This window comes from Nycticebus coucang, chromosome 19 (genome assembly GCF_027406575.1).
Source record: "Nycticebus coucang isolate mNycCou1 chromosome 19, mNycCou1.pri, whole genome shotgun sequence".
Lineage (NCBI taxonomy): Eukaryota > Metazoa > Chordata > Mammalia > Primates > Lorisidae > Nycticebus > Nycticebus coucang.
The window spans coordinates 70,043,334-70,061,075 of NC_069798.1; the positions used below are offsets into that span (position 1 = coordinate 70,043,334).

The following is a 17,742-nucleotide window of genomic DNA, read 5'->3' on the forward strand; positions in this document are numbered from 1 at the left end:
ACCCAGGCAACTTTCCTTGAAAGACGACAGAATGAATCATTTTCTAAACACAGGAAGGGGAATGTCTAAAAGGCAAGCATTACACTTGTCTGAACACAAGGCCAGTTATCCCAAAGTCACTCTGTAGGAAAGAGCGAGCTGCCTCACAGCTGAATTTTTCCATCTCCTATTATGCAGAGCTATGGAGGTGAGTGATGAAGGGAGGGTTAGGACACTCCTGCACAGGGCCTGGTCACCCCAGGGCCAGTCAAAGGCCTGTTAGGAAGAGAAGCCCTCTCCACAGCACTGGGCTCGCTCTGGGAGCAGAGACCTCCGAGTCCCCCCATCACCCTGGCCACACAAACAGAAACATTTCCAGGGAGGACCTCACGGGGAGAGGTTCACATAGGACTATCCCTGCCAGCAACTCAGAGTTAAGGGCCCAGTGACGGTGCCCTGGGGAACGAGAGACAGGGTCCTTGTGGTGATCACAGCACAGCCAACATCAGACAGTCAGGTGAATCCTTCATGTTCTATGGCACCAGAGTGAAAAGGCAACAGGTGGATGTGAAGGATTTTAAAGACGCAAGGCTGACTTTGCACAGAATTTCAGCATTCAGCGTGATTCTACCATCTGCCTCGCCAATGTATTTAAATGAGACAACCAGAACAAATTTTATGGGGTAATCCTCTCATTGGAAAATGGACTTTGGGGGCATTTATTGAATAAAGGACTTTATTAGACAAAATGGGGAAATAGATACTTTTATCCCCTTGGCGGTCTACGTGAATGAGCGAGATCCTTGTGAGGTGTCCCTCCCCCTGCTGGGCACACTGGGCTGTCCTTCCCAAGTGTAATCTCTTTTTAATTCTATGCAGTGTTATTTTAACTCAGTATTAAGAACTTGCAATGTATCTATAATTTACAGAATAACAAGGCATCAAACATCTGTTGGTCTATTCAAAATTAAATGTAGGCAAGATTAGGTAACTTCTTTAGTTAAAGTTGACAAGTTGGATCTGTGCTGGTGTTGCCCATCTGGGCAGGGCAACCTCTGGTTACCACTGTCTTCTCTGCCGCTGTCCCCTCACCCCCCGTCCGGAGCCCCCCCCCCCGTGCCCCCTACCTGCACTCCCCTTCCTCCTCCCTGTCTGGCACTAGGCGAATGCAAATGCAGTGTCTCTCATTCCAGAAAACAAATCTATAAGGGTTCTTCCCAAATCAGAATAGTTTGTAAATATTTTGAGAGTTGTGTGTTGTCAAAGGAGAACTATTTTCGATAAACAGCCCCTATGCACAGCTGAAGTCTAATCCCAAGACTGTCCTCGGAGGGAGGCAACATTTCACTCAAGCTGGTTGTGTTCTGATCAAACATTTATCACCCATCACAGCAAAACTAGGCTATACTGGGTTGATTTATTTAAATCACTATTTAGAAAACTCAGATTACTGGACACAGAATCAATTAAAATAACTCAAGTTCAGATCAGACTTTTGGAAAAAACCTGTTAGATTTTACTAGTTAGATAAACCTACTTATTTCCATTTGACTGACCACTCAGATTAGTATAAAGAAAACTTATTTCTAGCCTTCAATTTAGGTACTGGTTATAAAAGCAAGGCAAAAGGAACAAAATGACAGCTGGTTGCACCGTGTCCTTCTGAGGTCACGGCGGTGCTGTCTGAGCAACGGTGTCTGGGCCTGCAGAGCAGAGTGACCGCTCGTCCTCAGGCCTGGGCTCTCCAGTGACTGGTGCTCTGCCTCGTAAATTCTGACACCCTGCCCCAGTTTGCCTTGTAGAGACAGCTGAGTCACAGCAGGGTGGAGATCTCGGCATGGAGCTCAGCCCAGCAGCTGGTCTCTGCAGTGAGCAGACCAGAGCCATCTGCAGCCCCAGTGCTGCACGTGGAGACATCTTTATTTTACCTCATTTTTTCAATTAATCAAATGGAGAGACCAAGAGAAGAACTTGGCAAGTGTGTGGAATGCCTGGGAAAGCCAGGCTGGCTCTGAGGCATCTTTTGTGTAACTGAGGAAGCTTTTTGCAAAAAGATGGGGCAGGGACAGAGAGCTCGGGCGGTGAGAAGGGCGGACGTCCAGATCCCACCGGGCGGGTGCGCCTGTCTAGACTGGAATTCAGTCTGATCAGATTAACAGCCAGTGGGATTATTGAACATTTCATAATGTTTACCAGGTCACCGACACTTTGTGTTACCTAGAGATGAAGGCCACGCTGTCAAAACTAGCAATCCAGGTTTACTGGGAAGCAGACCAGTCCTTACTGGGATTCATTGTTAATAACGTGCGCCTACAGCAGCTTAGACTTCTCAATGTCACCTTGGTGAGTGTGACATCCTGCTCACCATGAACTTCGTCTGTGTTTGAAGAGTCAGCACACATGATGCTCACGAGCCTACCAGTGGGCAAACGTGAATCTGAAACGCCTGGGGCAGGAAGGAGCAAACGCCTGCTCCCAGGCATTTCAACCAATTACGTGCCATGGGGACATCTGACTTTTTACAGTGAAAATCGGGCAGAGGAGACCTAGGCTCCAGCTGGGTGACCTTCGGCCAGATTCTGCTTCTCTGAGCTTATAAAGTGGAGGTCGTCAAAGCTCCCTCCCCGCACCCTGGTGAGGATGAAACACACATGAGCAGAGCCGTGGGGCTGGTCGGGGGTAGGGCTGGCGTTCTGCAGACATCCGCTGGTTTCCACCCTCCCAATCCCTCCCCCAGGTTCAGTGTTCCTGGGGCAGGGTGAGGAGCGGCAGGAACCCGATCTGGCCATCTGCCTTCTCACATTTCAGAGACCTCTGCATGCTTTCTACTCCTAAACTGACTGACGAAGTGGAGGAAAGACCCAGGGGTAAAGACCCCAGCTGTCTGAGAAGCCCAGAAGTTACATCTGTAACCGCCCGTGAACCAAGCTCCCGCCTCACCACAGACACCAAAGCTCAGGAAGTAGAGAAGCTTCCGCTCATCTGAGATGCCACTGAGAGTCCTGGGTTGGGGGAGTTGAGAAAAGAGAGTAAGTAGGACCTGCAGAGACAGCCGTTCCCCGACTTCAGAGAAGCCTTCAAATATTAACATGCTGAACTGGCTGTTTTTAAAATAACTTCAAGAGCAATTTTACAGGCAAGGGGGTTATTGGGAAATACTTGGTTTGAATAAACTTAGCGTGAGGCAAAGAAGAGCTGGACGCAAGGCATTTCAGAGAGCTGGTCAACCCACTCCCCTCCCCAGACCTTCCACAGTGCAGGGAGCCAACACCTGCGGGGTCCAGCGTTTCACTGTATGTAGCTGCTGGGCGACGAGACACATTGCAGTCCACGTTTATCACAGGGCACCTGCACCTCATTTCATGTTTGGGCTTATTAGGGAAAAAGTTAGTCTGGTGGTGCGTTTCTGCCTGTGTTGTGGGACACAGATCACAATTGTTTTACTTCTATAGACTTATGACTCTTCTGGCTTTGCTTTTATAACAAGCTGTTGATTGTACAACATCATTTTTTCTCCCCCCTTGGGCCCATGTTCAAGTAAGCAGCCCTAAAATAAACGTGTCCATAGAGTAACAGGATTGATTTTATAATAATTTGTTTTATTCTTCACATTCTCACAAACCTTTTAAGATATGTAATTACGGGACTCACCTGCGAGCTTTATTTTCATTTCCCAGTTGAGAAAGTAAAGTTAAAAGGCTGAAACTAGCAGTGAGTGTGCCCCCAGGTATATGCTTTGGTCATAAACAGGGCTAGGTGGGTGCTATTTACCTGATGAACATGTGGCATGTGGGAAAGCTACTACAGTACGTCTAAGCTATTACACATTCATTCCCAAATTGTTCATTAACACAGCTCAGAGCTGTGCAGAGGCTGCCCCACGGGGTCCTGGGCCCGGCCAGCAGCACCCACAGGAGCTCTGTAGAAATGCACATTCACAGGTCCTGCAGGTGCTTCCAGTCTGAGGAGCCCAGGCCTGGACACCTCCCCTACTTATAGACGAACCGGGAGGTGAGTGACTAATAACAGTGTAGAGAGAACACACTCTGGACTCTTTGTGTAGAGATGCCCCAGCCAGCCTGCAGCCTGGCTTGGAGAGAGAAGCAAAACAGATTTAGGACTCATCTGCTTGGGCATGAGAATAATTCTATCCCCTTTGTCTGCAAAACAAATATTTCACTTTGCCCAAGTTCTTTGTTCTACTTGCACAGTGGATCAGGATTAGTTATATATATGTATACATACACAAAGTTTCTGTTGCCATTTCTAAAATTGTACATCTATCTTTATTTTTTTTTAAGAGACAGGATCCTTCTCTGTTGCCCAAGCTGTAGTAAACAGTGGCATAATCATAGTTTACTGTAACCTCCTACTCCTGGGCTCAAGCTATCCTCCTGCCTCAGCCTCCTGGGTAGCTTGGTTCATGCCCAGCTAATTTCTTATATTTTGCCAAATTTCACTATGTTGCCCAGGTTGGCCTTGAACTCCTGGCTTTAACTGCTTCTCCCACCTTGGCCTCCCAAAGTGTTGGGATTATAGGCATGAGCTACCATACTTGGACTTGTTCCTAAAATTCTATGTTTTAAAGATGTCTTATTTTGTCTTAAATATTAATTTTCCTCAGCGACCTTTTCTAGCACTCTAATCTGAATGAAATCTATCACCTGTGTGCTCTTGGGCTCTCATTCTTCCTTCAGGGGACCAGTGGCAGCCAGGTCCTCTGAGGACCCATCTATCAAATGTGTGTCTCACCAGTCTGCGAACTGCGGGAAGGCAAGTGAGATCGCAGACCCCAAGTGCAGGATAAAAATCACGCAGGTGCATGAACAGATGGACGGACCATACCAAGGACACGAGGAGGACTTGTCTTTCCACTTCTAAGTAGGGTGACATTAGGGGTGATATTGCCTGACACCCAAATACCTTGCTATTCAAACTCAGAAATAACACGGACAACAGTACTGATTTCTAAAGACATATCTAATGATATTTAATCATACTTTAAATTCACTTGAGAATATGAGTTTAGCGTTTACAGCTATTATTTAAATGTTTTCCCTTCCAAACACCCATGTATATATCTATTAAGGGGTATCCAAAGTTTATGGCGCAATTATCCTGCATTTTAATTCCAGAAAGTTACTATATAATCTCTCTGAAATTTAAATCTGGATCAAAATTTTGAACTTATTTTTTAAAGTCTATGTGGTACTGCTGGTTGTGTGTTAGTTATGTGAGTGTACAAACGATGCGTGTGCCCAACACAGCAGCTTGGACTTTCAATAGGTTTAAAGTTCCAGCTCCATCCAGGTAAACATAAAAGATGTCAAGTCTCCCTCTTTTTTATGGCTGCATAGTATTCCATGGCATACATATACCACAATTTGTTTTTCCATTCATGGGTTAATTGGAAAAAAAAAGTATCCAATACTATGCACTCAATACTATTATGAAACCAATATATATACACGCATTCATAGGAATGATAAAACATAAAGATAGCCCAGAAAGAATGAGGGGAGAGGAGGAAGAAGGGAGGGGAGGAGGGAGGGCGAGTGGGGGGAGGGTATTTGGCAGGATCGCACCTAATGTGCACAATGCAAGGGTGTATTTCAAAACAACTAAGAGTATATTATAAATGTCTTACCACAAAAATAAGTAAGTGAGGTGCTGGTTACGTTAATTAGTTTGAGTTAAGCATTCTACCCTGTATATCAAATCATCATATTATACCCCATAAATGTATACAGCTATGATTTAATAAAAATTAAGTTAAAAAAATAGGCTCAAAGTTTGTACTTAGATTTCATCATGCTTAATATCTTATATCACTTTATTTTTATGTAACCCAAATTCTAAGAAATAAATTTCCCTTCTTCATACAGATCAGGGATCAACCAACTAAGACTCGTGAACCAAAGATTTACCAATTTTGTAGACAATGCTATGTGGGGCCAGGGCTGTAATCACTAGTTTGTTTTTATCTACCTCTGCGCACAGCCTGGACTCGACCAGTAGGGTGAGCCTGGGGGAAACCACCTTCTAGAGGCTTCAGGGGGGGAGCTCTCCTCTGGGGTGTCAGGCAGTGTCACCTATAAGTTAACACTGTCCCGTGTTTTTTGCATTTATCAGATCTAACTGGATCAACATCCTTGAAGAACACTGCCTTAAATGTGTCAAAAATAATTTTAAAAGAAAATTAGGGAATTGCAGAAAAGTGGAGTTTATTGGAAATCTGACTGTGGTCCCTTGACTTCAAGGCCTGCGGGACCAGCTGGATAAAGCTGTTAGCAGGATAGAGCAGCGGCTCGCCAGCTCCGCGGTCTGGCTTCCTGTGCCACTGTCTAAACTACAGTGAAGCATTTTCTCAAAGAAAAAAGAGGCAGCTCAAACAGTAATTTGTTTTCATTTAAGTTACAGTGACTTTTGAAGTTTCTAATTTATTTTTACTGTTATGTACCCACAAGTCTGTGACACGTGAGAGAGGACATTCTCCTTGTGGAGACAGAAGCAGGAAGAGGCCCTGGCTCCAAAGTCCTGACACCTCTGCCACGTCAGAACTGGCCCTGGGATGGTGTGGGGAGGGTGCTCTGAGGCCCCGTGGTGACCCCGTCCATGGGCCAGGGACCTCTGCTTGCTCTGCAGCCACGTGGGTCCTGTCACAAGGGACGTGCACCCGGTCCGGTTGGCTTTTGTGAATCTCCATCATAATAAGCAAGTTCTGCACCAGCCACCCAGCCCAGAGGCCACGATGGGGCACAGGCAGGCCCTGGGCTTCAGAGAGGAAGTGTCAACCACAAAGCCTGGTAGCAGCTGGTCAGGGCCAGGGCCTCCTGGCTCCTGCTCTCCCTGGCTGGCTCCGAGGATTTCGCAGATTTTTCCCCCTTATCTGCAGCTGGGCAGTAAATACTACTTCCTGGAGGAGCTGTGGAAACCACTGGTTAATATTTTACAGGTCCCTGGGGGTGAGGCCATCAAGTCAGAGGGACACCATGCCCGGCCTGGGCTGCTCCTATGTGGCCGGCCCACACATCTACCTTCCATGACTTCCCCTCCCAGGCCCTGGCAGGGAGTCACGCCTTTGCCATTACCACAGGCTTTTGTGTCCAACATGACCCACGGCACTTGCGTTGGTAATTAGAGGGCCACAGACACTTTTGGTATTGCTCACAGCCAGAGCCGGCGATGACAGGACAGAACAATGCTTGTCTTCCTTGTGGGTGTTAACTCCGCGCCAGAACAGGGCCTGCCTTCCTCAGCTCAGACACAGCACTCCGGCAGTCTGTGCCCAGGGAATAAATGTGCCGGGCCCCATAAATTTACATGTGGCCCCAAAGAGTCATTGTCTGAATCTTGACTAGAATAAAGCTATTGAAACCACAGAGGACAAATGACATCTGGAGTTGTTGATCTAAAATACTTTGATTCTAGGCAAAGAATGCCATGTCTGGCCATGGACCCCACCCTGGCTCAGAGCCTACTGTAATCCGTGCCGTGTCCCCACAAGGGTACAGGCTCTGTGCTAGGTGCTGGCCAGAGAGTTCAGAAATATGACTTTGAAATCCTTCTACCTTTATCAAGACAGGTGCAATTATTATGCTCCATGTTTTACAGGCATTGAAATTCATAGGATTAGAGACACTGTGTACCCCAAGCCCAGACAGCAGTCCCAGGCAAGGCCAGGCAGGCTCACACCGCGTGGGCTGGGCTCCCAGCTGCCAAGAACCATGCTGACAATTTAGCCTTTGGTTTCTCTACCCATTAAGTATTGGACTTATTCAAAAAGAGCTCCATCAAAAGCTGAGAAGTTCACTTTCTCCTTCATCTTATTCCTTTGAATGTCTGCTCTGAAGACTCAAAATATATTAACAACTTCAGCGAAGCCTTCATACCTCACTTCCTTCACCAAGGAGGCTCTCATGGAGTAACATTATATAGCAAAGCATTATAGGAATGCATGATTACAGTATCTTTTAAACTCTGTTATTAAAAAATGGCATTTAAATGAGTAATTCAAGAACAAACACCCAGAGTACATGGTCTACATCGTGGACGTGACCGCCAATAAGCTTGCATTTTCAACTTGAACGTTTTAAGTGTTTTCTGCATGTTGTTTAATTTCTAAATGGTATCTTTGAGCCTAAAAAGATCAACATCCAAACCGAGGGTGGGCTGCCCTTGGGCTTCTCTCTTTCTTTCTGGAGGCCCGGTGGGCACTGGCATGGTCTGAGCATCACCCCCTTTGAGGAATGAACACTCCCCTGCCTCCAGCCCTCTCTGTCCATTTTTACATTTGGCTTTCTCTGTGTCGCCATCCTTTGTTCTGGAATGCACACAATTAGTCACGAAATCAGCGTGTGGAACACTTCACAGAGGATGACTAGAAAGATTAATCAAAAGAGGAAAGAGGGAAAAGAGGATGGGGAAAATGCTGGGATTTGGAAGCCCAGAATTACCACCCTGCGGAGCCACTGCCCTTTGAAAGCATCATGGTAACTAAGCCCGGCTCCCTGGAGGAGGCCGGGAGTGCTTCTCCGCAGGTGGGACCCAGTGCAAAGTTTCCAAATTCCTTTTCTAATGTGTTATACTAACCAGTGAAGTTACCTTTGAGATTTAGGGCTCTGAGATGACTGCATCACATTAACCTACACAAAAATGCTGCCGCCTGCGATGTCTGTCCTCATAAGCGAATGCAGCTGTTTTGTTTTTGTTTTGAAATGGTACAAAATTTCATCCAGATTTCAATCTACCCTCACATTAAAATTTACTTTTAAATTCATATGACACTTTATTTTGGTGCTGTTAATCTCTCCACAATCTACTCAATGATTTATTTAGTACTAGGACTGTTACCTAACGAGGCCTCACGCCGGGTGGTCCACATGCACCGGAGCACTCAGCTCCAGGAGGTTGCTCCGGGTTACACACTTCCATGTTCTCCTCCCTCACATAACCATTTTCAATCCCTATTCTGAAACGAACATGGTTAGCTTTTAGTATCTGCCTTAAATCTTCTCTCTTCACAAATAAGTCTTGACAGGACAAATAACGTTGGAGTAGAAGACTCATCATCGCCCTTTTAAAACCCGGCACCTTCCAGCAGTAGCAGGAAGCCATGCATTGCAGCTGTGTGTGCATTTTGCTGCTTCTGAAATATAATTTATCCTGGTCATATTTCCAGGAAGATAACTGAAGTGGGCACTTCATAAATCTTGGCCTCGGGCTATCCAAAGATTATTACATATTCAGACACCAGAAAGTACCATAATAAAAATAACTAAAACATATCCCTCCATCCTGCTCACACAGGGAGACCCAACTCCTAAAATCTGTGAGAATCACTTTTGCTTATTTCATTAAATTATCAATTTAATTCATGCACTCTTTTAAGTTGAATGAATTTAAGCTGAATAAGTCATACCCCAATTCTTCAGCTGGCTGCTGATTGGTGGAGAGATTTAGACAAATGACTTTTATAAAATCCAGGCTCCTGTCTGCATTAATTTGGTGGTAGCAATTCGAATCAGCAGAGCGCACCTATTTGTTTATGCAGCAAACATTACGACTATGTACTATGCTGTGTATTAGAGCGAATACATCATATTTGGACAGTTTTTCAGAATGAAGAATATGGAACATTTAAGCCCCTGTGAACAGAACTGCAGGAGCGCCATCTTGTTTGAAGGCTGCATAGGACGGGTGACAGCAAAAACCAGGGGAGCAAGCAACCCCAGAAAGCAGCGGTCTCCGGCTAAAGAGCTGGGAATTCCAGCGAGAGTCCTGAGAGGATCCAGACAGGTGACCTGGGAGACAGATGGGAAGCTGGAGGAGTGGAGACCGGGCAGGAAGCGAACTGGGCACCTAACAGAACAAACTTTACTGGGTATTTTCCTCTCCTGGGTGCAATCTTCTTCTTCAGAGAGTCTGTGGCACTTTGTCTGAACACATTCCAGGGCACTGAGAAAATAGTTTGCCTTGGAAAATTTATTAGTGGATTCTAAGTTCCCTAATACAACTATAAGCACTTGGAGGGCAGGAACGCCGTCTGTTTTCTCCGGCTACGCCCGGAACACAGAGTAGATGGTGATGGAGCCTCTCAGTCATGTGCTTGCTGCAGGTTGGAGCCCACATCATGGCTTTATAAGTTTTGCTTTGCTAGCTTGCTCAGCAAAAGGTTACGTTTCCACCATACAAGAAACCAGATGAAGAACCCAGTGTGTATGGACGCTCCTCGTCAGGCACGGCTATGCTCATAGGCAGAAAATGAGACGAGACTGACTGGGAAGCAGGGATCAAAAGTAAATGATACCAATAAAAAGTGAACATAGAACTCTTATTTGAATTGATGGGTCATTCTAAAACATATCTATCAGTGAAAACTAAGGAATTTCCTGATTGTATTGAAGCACATACTTGGGAGCATCTGTGCAGTTCCAACAAGCTGCGTAGACCAGGTACAAGGGCCACTCACCCCTGATTCATTCCTTCACTCAGAGCAGAGGTCCTGAATTTACCAGGAGCTCATTAAAATACAGTTTCCTGAGCTTAGTCCCCAAGACTGCCGTGTGATATGCTGGAGGTGAGGCCTAGGACTCTGCATTTCTTTCTTTTTTTTTTTTTGTAGAGACAGAGTCTCACTTTATGGCCCTCGGTAGAGTGCCGTGGCATCACACAGCTCACAGCAACCTCCAACTCCTGGGCTTAAGCGATTCTCTTGCCTCAGCCTCCCGAGTAGCTGGGACTACAGGCGCCCGCCACAACGCCCGGCTACTTTTTGGTTGCAGTTTGGCCGGGGCTGGGTTTGAACCTGCCAGCCTCAGTATATGGGGCCGGCACCTTACCGACTGAGCCACAGGTGCCGCCCAGGACTCTGCATTTCTTAAGAATTCCCAGTGAAATGTGTGCAGGTGGCTGCAGGCCACTTGACAAGAAAACCAGCGCCGGCTTGTCCCTCCCCACGGTGAGAAGACAGGAGAGCCACGGCAGGTGCTTTGCCTGGGAGCTGGGTATCTACCCACCCTGCCAGTCCTATCTCTGTGAGGAGTTCAGACTGACACAGGGAGGTTCTATTTTATTTTCTGCATGTTTTGACCTCTCAAGCTTGAGAGCTTCTGCTCAGATTCCCTGTGAGAAACAGTCCATCTGAGAGGGGTGTTGCCCGTCCTCTGTGTAGGTGGGCAGTCAGCCTAGAATCAGCAACAGGGAGGACAGTGGGACCCGTCCAGTGCTGCTGTCCCACAGTGGACAAGGCCATCAGGAATTCAGCATGACTTGAGACGCCCAGATGAACACACAACCCTGGACTGACACTTCCTTAGCAAGTGACTTCAGGCTTATCACCCTGTCTGAGAAAATCAAAGCTGAGCACACTTGAGCTCTGCCTCCCGTGAGTCACCCCTGGGTCAGTGGTGAGCCCCAGGCCAGTCATTTCACACTGTGTCCTCAGAGTGTCTGGCACACAACGGCCCTCACTGGCCCGTGAGGCCTGTCAGCCAAAGCAGAGAGGATGCCGCATGCGAGCGGCACAGCCCATGACAGTTCAAAGCGGCCAGGAGTGGACGAAGACCACTGACAAAATCAAGTCTCAAATACGTGGTAAACTTGAGATCAAGCTAACTCCACTTTCAAAAGGAAAGTCGACTCCAGTCACGAGTTTCCAGACAGATTTAAAACTGCGAGAGAAAACCCAAATCCAAGCCTAATTACAACATAAACAAAACTGACCTGCTACTCAAGCTGGTTCGTTGACTAAAGCTTCCTGAGTGGTTATTTCAACTGCTTTTGAGTTTTACATAATCACACCAAGAAGAAGCGTCACATCTTGAAGAAAAGTAACCAAGAGGCCCCAGAAACTGACTTCCGGAAATGACAGGGAAACTCCACGGAACTCTAGGGTACAGGCCCTGTCACCTGCCAGGTCCGTCCCTTCTCAAAGAAAGCACTTGTGAGGCTGGACATGTCCGTGTCTGCGACTGTCCTCTAACAAGCTGCCTGCCACTTGATTCCATCTTTCCCAAAGAATCAACTTCTTGTTCCATTGATTTTCTCTACTGTTTTCCTATTTCCAATTCCGTTGATTTCTGCTCTTTTTTTGTTTTCTTCATTCCACTTTCTTTGGGCATATTTAACTCTTCTTTTTTTACTTTCTTGAGTTAGAACTTAGATTACTTGCTAGAACTCCCTTTTCTGGCCTAAGAGCATGCAGCTCTCTGCAGCTCCTCTCAGCACTGCCTAGTGATGCCACATACGCTGACAGGTCCAGGATTTGATTCTGAAAGAGAGAAACAGACTAACTCCCACGAACAGGGTCCTGGAGCAGGGGGCGCTCAGATGGGGAGTTACCTCCCAGGCGCTGAGGAAATCCCCTTCCTCCAGCCTCCCCTCGCCTCTGCCTCCCCTCACCCCTGCCTGTTGGCTGTTGCCATTTCTTCCCTTTTTAAGTGCCTTTTTATATATTTTGTTTATCAGTCTCTAGTATAAAACTGAATATGTTATTTTGTTATGCACTTACTGTGCATAAGAGTTCATTTTCCTTTTTGTTTCTTGGGAAACTGGTGAGCTGACTGTTAATCCCTTCACTCTTAATGAAGGTGAGTTAATGCAAATAAACCAGCAAAAGCATTGTTTTTGGTCACCTCCACATGCTCAACCCCTATCCTGCAGATTCCTGCAAGTGGGGTGTTAACATGGGTAAGTGGACAACAGGGCGCTGTGGATAAGGGGATGGTGAGGATGGGGGGCACGGACACAGGCGGGGTGTGGATGTGGCATGGTGACCAAGGTATGATGGGGTAAGTGGACACCTGGCTACCATATCACTCCACTGTGACACTGCTGGGCACTTATTATGGAGAACAAAATGTTAATCTCAAAAAGTTACATATTGTTTGGTTCCATTTCTAGAGCATTCTTGAAGTGATGGAATAACAGACAATGGGGAACAGAGAAGTGGCTGCCAGGGTTTAGGGTGAAGGAACAGAGGAAGGTGGCTGGGGTCCTAAACCAGAGCATGAGGTACCTTGCACGGAGACCATCCTATACCTTGATTGCACGGGTGTCACATAATTCTACACGTGTTAAATTACATGGAGACACATACACAAATGCACAAACGCACTTTTTAAAATGAGTACATCTAAATTGGTGAAATCTGAAATCTGAATGAAGTCAATGGATTGTGTCAAAGCTAACTTCCTGGCTGTGACGGCACACTGCAGTTTGTAAGGTTGAGTCATCACCGGGGTGACCAGATGAAGGATGTGAGATCTCTTCAGTTGCATGTGAACACACCATTCTCTCAAAACAGCCCTGTACAAGATTGCATCAGCAAGAGTCACCGTGTGTGTCTCCCCGTAGAACAGCCCTGGCAGTGACTTGTCAAGTCTTACTAGGGTGCTCCCATCTTCAGCTCTTCCAGATTATTCTCTGAGGGTTTGCTCCCCTTCACACTCCTACTTGCAATATCTGAGTCCTCGTTTCTCTGTCTTCTTCAATACTTGGTAGAGTCACAATTTAAAAATTTTACCGGTATGATGACTATGTCCAAGGATCTTATTGCCCTTTAATTTTTAATCCCCTCACTACCAATAGGTTCAAGTTCCTTTCATATTTTATGAGTCTAGCTGGGTTCTTGCTCCTATTTGTTAATAACTCCTGGGTGGTTTGTTTCATTTTACTGAATTTTGGAACTTTGGAGACATTCCAGATGCCAACCTCACAGGAGCCTGTTTCTCCTCACCCTTCAGACATCCACCTGTTTTTTATAACAGTGCCTCAGAACTTCCCAGCGTTACTTATGGAGTCCAGAACGAAAGAACATTTGGATCTATGTTTTGGCATTTTAACAGTTACGGAGTCCTAGAAATTTCTCAAAGCTTCAGAATATGCATCCTTAGTTATCACCAGTCATGACTGGAGGGAGACGCCACCCGTGGGCAGCAGCTTCAGCACCTGCCTGAGCCTTCAGCTGCCCTTCTGGTGAGCCTTCTCTGGACGTCCGGCTTGCCTCAGTAAATCCTGATTTATATCTCCTACTGGTTTTGTTTCTCTGAGTGAAGCCTGCACGCTACAGATTTTTACAGAGATTTAAAATCTGCTCAGCAGAGAGTTCCAGCTGCTTGTCTGGCACTGATGCGTGGCGGGAGCAGCCTCTGTACCATGTCTGCTCTACCATGAAGCGCAGCCCTGGGGTTTCTTCCAGTGGCCCCCCCACCTCCGGGCCAGCCGAAGCATGTCCATGACCGCCCAATGACTATTTATTTAGACTTACACAAAGAGTATTAGAATACAGTCTTTTCTTCTTTACTGACAACTAAAATACAAGGAAAGAATGATAAAAAGAAAGATGTCAGTGTCCTTATGGTCACACCGTTCTGAAAAGGAAGCACATTCTGAGGGCATCTCCCTCAGACGCTAGCCACTGATAACCACGGATGCATTTCACTCATTAATGGTGGAATTTAAGATGAAAGAGAAGTGGAGGGCACCGTTGCCAGGCGTCCTGTTCACTACCGCCAGGCCAGGCACTGATCCCGACCTGGAGGCAGACTCCCAGGGTGGAATACTCCTCTTTCTAACTGTGTGCCCTTGGGCTAACTTAACCTCTCCGGGCCTTGTTCCTCATCAGTAAAAAAACGAGGCTATTATTAGGACAGTGATGTCACATGAGGGCGTCCTAGGCAGCTATGAGCACTCCATGAGGTGACAAATAGCTCTCAGAAGAGTGCTGGCAATTTGCAAGAGGTCAATTAATGCTGCCTGGTATAGGCTCAGGGAAGCTGCACTCTTAAGTGCCAGGTTTTTAAAGAACCTGGGGAGAAACTAAAAGTCAAGAAACTAAAAGTCAAACGAAGTAACCTTCAATTAATATTTAAAGACCAGGCGGAAAGAGAGAAATTGGTCTCTGTTCTTCTTCAGCCTTCAGCAGACATCATAACCAATGCACACGGTCACAGCTGCCAGTGATGGGACCAGAAACACTGGTGTTCAGAATCACGGGGGAGCAACCAGCTCCAAAACAAAAATCTCATCTTTTCCTCATCTTTCGGCAGAATTGTGGTTGTTCAGAAGGATTTTCAAAGTGGATTTGAACCAAATAGCTTTTGTTCAGTCCGGAGTTAACAGAAGTGGCCATTTCAAAGCAGTCAAGTCCTTGGGAGTTACCAACATTCACAGTAATCTGGATTCTTTCCCCTTGGGTTTCTCTTTACTTCCCTTAAGAAAAAACAACCCGGGGCGGCGCCTGTGGCTCAGTCGGTAAGGTGCTGGCCCCATATACGGAGGGTGGCGGGTTCAAACCCGGCCCCAGCTGAACTGCAACCAAAAAAAAAAAAAAAAAATAGCCGGGTGTTGTGGTGGGTGCCTGTAGTCCCAGCTACTCGGGAGGCTGAGGCAAGAGAATAGCTTAAGCCCAGGAGTTGGAGGTTGCTGTGAGCTGTGTGATGCCATGGCACTCTACCGAGGGCCATAAAGTGAGACTCTGTCTCTACAACAACAACAAAAAAAACAACCGGGGCTGTGCACTTTCTCTGTTAGGGGGTAGAAACAGCCACTGCTAGGCTGTGGGTCTTTACAGGTCACTGGCCCTTGACTTACTGAAGGCCTCTCTCCCCTGCTCAGTAAGGGACCAGCATCACTGGGAGTGGCCTGCAGGAAGCTCCTGTGCAGGGTTAAGGGGCTTTAGGACAGCCCTGACTTGTGGGTGATGGTTCCTGAGGTTTCTTCCTGGGCTAGGGAGATAGTCCCCAGTACAGCAGTCTGAGATGGGATGCCCCCTGGAGTGTCCTTCCTCTGCAAACCTCTGTTTCTAGTCAGGGGTCCTGTGGCCAGACAGGCTGAGGTCTCCCCTGAACAATGTCTGCCATCCTCCCAGCAATCCCAGCCCCCAGCCCCTGTCACCAGCCCAGGTAAACAAACACATACTGTTGATTTTCACATTGTTACAATTAGAAAACAAGGAACTGGACTCCTGCTTCTCACTAGGGTTCTCAGAGAAACTTGGCGCTTTCCCCACACCCGCTCCACCTTCCGAAGCAGGGGGCCAAAGTGATGCCAAAAGGAACACCGTGCTGCTGGGGCACCCCAGAGACCTGGAGTGACAGCCACACAGCAGTCACACAAGTGCCAGGGGCGCAGAAATGGGCGCTTCCCGCCCAGGACGGGGATCATGCCCAGGAGCTGCCGGCGGGGCAGGCACACAGCCTCAGGTGGGCTCAGGTGGGCTCTGGCGGCGCGAGCGCGGCAGAGGAACCAGAGACCGGCCCTGGGAAGGCGGAAGCGGGATCTAGTCATTTGTCGCCGCCCTTGTTGCTCAAAGGGAAACTGTGCTTCACCTTGGGGGGGGGGAGGGGCGGGCCACCAGCGCCCGCTGGGCCCCAAGTGTGTAACTCAGGGGCTCTTTAAGTCTTGGATCCCCCACCTCGCCGGCCCCTTGGCTCCCACCAGCCGTTTCCACGGCGCGGACAGCGGCCTCTGTTGACCGTCGTCACCTCCCACCTCGCAACTTCCCCCACGGCCCGGAGCTCTTTGAGTGACCCAGGGCCGCCAAGCCTGTATGGAGACCACCCTTGGAAACCTCAGGTTCCATCCCCACCGATGTCTACTCGCGTCTACACCCGCGCCCACCTGCTCGCGGGTAGGAGCTGGGCTAGAGACCAGAATGTCATGTTTGGAAGGACACTGGGTTGCCACCTGCCCGGCCACCTGCGCCGCTGCCCAGGTGAGCCCCGCGCGCCCTCAGCGGGGAAAGGGACCTGGAGTTCAGCCGCCGGGACCGCACCTGCTCCCCGGGCCGCCTGGAGCCCCCCTCGCCCAGGTCTCCGGTCCCCGCTCGGAGGGGCGCGGAGACAAAGGCGCCAGAGCCGCCCCGCCCGTCCCCGGAACGATCACCCACCGGCGCTGTGCTCGCTGCTCCGAGACCGAGGGGCGCCGCGGGGTCCAGGCCGTGACCCCCACACCGGGGCCCGGGCAGCACAGGGGCCCCGAGCCGCCCGCGCCGCCTTCCGGGGTCGGGACTGGGGCCGCCAGGGCCGGAGGCTCGTCCTCGCTGGCGCGCGGCGGTGACTGACGGCGGCTGCTCCCAGGGACGGGCGCGCACCCCGCTTCCCCGCCCCGCCCTGGGCCGCGCGGTCAGGTACACGCCCGGGCCGCAGCCGTCCCCACCGGGCCCCGCCCGCCACGGGAGTGCGAGGACCGCGACGGCGCTGCCCACGCACAACTCAGCGGCCCGCGGCGACCCGCTCTGGGCCACCCTCGGGAGGCGGGGCGGGAGCATCGCTGCAGCTGGGACCTCCTGGTGCTGCTTGTGAACCAGCTGGAGCCAGCGAGCTGGCGTCTCCTCCAGGCACATTTCACAGAGTGAGCGACAGAGACCCGTGTGCGCGGCGGGTCCAGGTCCACACCGCCTGTGCCGCCGAGTTCAGAGCCAGTCCTCGGCTCGCTCTGGCCGTCTTTGCTTTGAGAAGTCCGGTTGCCGAGCTTAGCACAGGCCAGCGTCTGGGTTCGGAGGATCAAACCCCAGGCCAGTCCCTACTGAGGTTCCAAGCTGGCTCTCTTCCCAGACCTAGAGTGGGGTCCTGAGCGCACATGTGCCGTGAAGGAGGCCGGGGAGGGAGGCACGCGCGTAAAATCCCGGCACTGCGCGGTGGGGAACATGCAGCTGGCCACGCCACAGCACCCCCCAGATCACGCGCAGAGTCGGTGGTGGTGAGAGGATCTGGATTCTAGGCTGCCTTCTGCTGTGGGAAGAGTGGGAGGTTCTGGAGA

At 49.0% G+C, this 17,742-nt stretch overlaps 1 protein-coding gene across 3 annotated transcripts in view; it reads right to left on the bottom strand.

Moving 5' to 3' along the window:
• The window catches only part of MBP (myelin basic protein), a 112,304-nt gene extending 95,236 nt beyond the window's left edge, over positions 1 to 17,068 (bottom strand). For all 3 annotated transcript variants that reach the window (XM_053571089.1, XM_053571088.1, XM_053571086.1), the window contains exon 1: positions 16,871 to 17,068. The gene's annotated coding sequence lies outside the window, so the exon portion shown is untranslated. The remainder of the gene's footprint in view (positions 1 to 16,870) is intronic.
• Positions 17,069 to 17,742: the final 674 nt, after the last annotated feature.